Consider the following 3,368-nt stretch of genomic DNA (forward strand, 5'->3'; position numbering starts at 1 on the left):
CTGATGAATGTATTCATGATGGATTAACATCATATTATAGCTTAAAGGCAAACCTGTAATATTGTATCATTTCTGGTATGTGAACATTCAAATAGACAGGAAAATAAATAATTGTGAATTAGAGTAATTTATTTTTTTAATTTTCACCTCCATTTACAGAATTCTCATAAACATTAATGTGTCCACATGACAATTAAAAGGGTAGGAAAAAAGTTTTTTTTTCAATGTTTCAGTGACACTTTTCCTTGCTTTAATATTTTTTTCCTTTTTCTGTTTTTAAAATGAGCTCTCAATTACAAAATATCAAACTACACTCAAAAGCAGGTGTGGAAAACGCCAGCCATTGGCACAGCACGGAGAAGCCCACAAGTTAAGTAAGGACGGATAGCAGCAGCAGGTGGCAAGAAGTGGGAAGTGATTGAAGCAGTGGTTACAAATGTTCACAGGAAGCTAAAAATATCCAACAGGTTGTGCCCTAATGTTAGCACAGGTTAGACTAGTCACTACCTTGGTGGGTGGCCTCAGTGTGTTTGGGTTCAGATTCTACACATCAGTACAACTTCTTCCATTTAAGAGCTCTTGGCTTGCACCGATCACAGGGTGGCTGGAGGACACTGGACCAGTCCATTAGTTTTCCAAAATGCTGTAATAAATCTGATAGATGTACAGAGAGACTTCAGGAGTTCTACACTTCAGAGACAGCGTATAATTGGGGTTTCCTGGCTGGATACATAGCTCCGCCATAATCCAAATGCCATTAGTGAGCTTCAGGGATTGGTACAACATGTCCTGCCCTTCCACATTCCTCTTAGCAATAGTATAAACATTGTTGTTTTGTAATTTGCTGGAAACAGTGTCAGCATTTAAATGACATTTCTTAATCTGAAATTGAAGTTCATTTTCATTGGGAATATCCTTCCATGTTGCAAGGAAGACCTGGCACTCCATTTTGCCATCTTCTACAAAAAGCACATTGAGTGGGATGAGGCAGCTGAAGCAGAAGACATCAATATTGTTTTTCACAGTCACCTGCAGGTTATTCAGAGGTTCCATCTTCATGACTGGGCCTAAGGTGTTGAGAGGCAGAGAGACATCAATGCTCTGGTTTGGCATCAGTGGTGTCTGGATGGCCAAAGGAGTGCTGGGGATGACACCAAAGCTATTCTTGTTAAACTGGATGGTAAAGTCTGTCATGTGCTGTAGAGCTTTGTTGGTGAAGTTCATTTCCATGTAGATATGCCCTTGGTGGTGAGTGAAAGTTCCTGAAATCTCTAAGCCTTTAGCCTTTACTGCAGGCAGCCAAACAGCCTTAGGAGCCACATATCCACCAGGTGCCATGCCTATTCCTGCAGAGAGTTCAAAAAGGTCATTCAGACCACTGCTGACCATACCAGGAGTAAGTGAAGGAGCAAAGGACACAGGCACTGATGATGGGATGAAGGACTGCCCAGCCAGACTATCCAGTCCTCCTCCCAAGAGGTCCACTGTTCCCATCTGCATGGAGGATACCTGTGGTACATTGACTGGGGAACCAAGGTCAAGGTTCAAAAGGTCCCCTAGAAGGTCACCTTGAGAAGGTATAACCTGAGGCTGTTCCAGGTTGGTTGCAGTGGTGGTGCCAACAGGGCTGTCACCTGCATCAGTGCTCCCATGATGAATTGGCAAGTGTTTGTGACGGATTCCATGACTTCCTTCTACAAAAGCATTGGGAGGCTTATGGTACAAAGAACCAATGTGGCAGATTATTTCGTCCAGCAGAGTTGGTTCAATAAGGTCTGTCTCCTCAGAGATTAGTGGTTTCTCAGACAAGACAACTTCTTTGGCTGTGACAGGGTCCAATGAGAGAAGGCGCCAATAAATATAGCCCTGGTCTCAAAGGTCAGGGTTATCAGAATCCTGGGTTGCCAAACTCAAGACCTGCTGGACTAGCTCCTGCGTTTCTGACGGTTTCTTAAGAAACAGCTTCACTATGGCAGTAAGCAGAGTGAGCTGCACCTGGGTGCTTTCATCATGAAAACCCTCCAAGAAGCTCTCTAGTAACTCATCTGCATTGTCAATTCTTTCAGCATATTCTCCCATGATCCAAATCATAGCTGCTCGAGCACCTGGCTCCTCAAGCGAGTCTAAGTTCTCACACAGAGTAGCAATGATATTTTCATACTTATTGGGATACTTTGGAAGATGTCCCAGATGATAACAATTGCCTCTTGGACCACATAATTTACTTTAGTCTGGATGAGATCGAGCAATGTGCTTACACAGCGCTCTGCAGATTGCTCCACCTTGATGGCACACCGCCCAATGGCTCGCACAGCTTTGCGAACAAAGTCAATATCCACCTCTGTGGCATATTCCTTCAGTTCTGCCAGAACCAGTGCAATGTTGGCTTGGGATGCCAAACGAATCATCATGTCCAACTTCTCTAGTTTAACATAGATGGGATTGTAGTACTTCACAAAGAAGACTTTGATTTCCTGCTTCAAGATTTCAGGCCTTTTCTGGACAATTAGGTTGACGTTCCTCAAGGTGACGTACTGCACCTCTGGCTCCCCAGACAGCAAAGTGACAAGTGGAGGAGCTAATTTCTTCAGCAGCATATTGTAGTAGTCAGAGTCCTTGGGTAACAACTCTAGAAATTTCATTAGGACTTTTACTGCTGAGAGCACCTCTGCTGAGTTGACATGGGATAGCCGGGGAGTTACCCACTCACAGATGCTCTGAGCCTCCCGGTCATCTTTAGGGTTGTAGTTAGATAGGCAGTCAAGGATGAAAATCTGGCCCCATTCAGTGCACTCATTCAGGGCTGTCAGCAGCTTATTAATGTTCTGTGGGTTCAGATCAAGTAGATTGCTGTTTGAGGTGAGATTCACTGATTTCAGATAATGCTGCTACAGCATTGGCCACCACCATCGAATTTAAATCTGCTATGAGATCTCGCAGAGAATCCAGGAATCCCAGACCTTCCATCATTTGGGCGTTGAGATCGTGGAGCTTTGCCATGAAGACTGCGGCGGTTTTCCACATTTAGGGGTCTTCATCCTTCAAGCACTTGCGGAGGGGATCACAGAGATATTCTGTAATCTTGTCCACCCGGATGCAGCCCATGGTTCTGACTGCCAAGGCTCGAATCAATGGATTGGGATCTTCACAGTCCTTCACAAAGCTGTTGACAGCCATGATGGCCATGTCCGGCTGACTCTTGGCATAGTTCATCAAGTAAAGATACACGAGTTTCTTTAGTTCCAGGTTGTCAGTCTGCATACAGTTCACTACATCTGGAAAGAGAGAGCTAACATGCTTTCCCACGGTCATAGCAGCAATCACTTTCTTCACAGCCTCCTTCCTCTTTTCTTTCTTTTTATTGTTGA

The 3,368-nt window shown here is 44.3% G+C and overlaps 1 pseudogene; it reads right to left on the reverse strand.

The window, feature by feature from the left end:
* Window positions 1–382: 382 nt before the first annotated feature.
* Window positions 383–3,354, reverse strand: LOC101340691 (AP-2 complex subunit beta pseudogene; annotated as a pseudogene).
* Window positions 3,355–3,368: the final 14 nt, after the last annotated feature.

Source organism: Trichechus manatus, unplaced genomic scaffold (genome assembly GCF_000243295.1).
Source record: "Trichechus manatus latirostris isolate Lorelei unplaced genomic scaffold, TriManLat1.0 scaffold00381, whole genome shotgun sequence".
Taxonomy (NCBI): domain Eukaryota; kingdom Metazoa; phylum Chordata; class Mammalia; order Sirenia; family Trichechidae; genus Trichechus; species Trichechus manatus.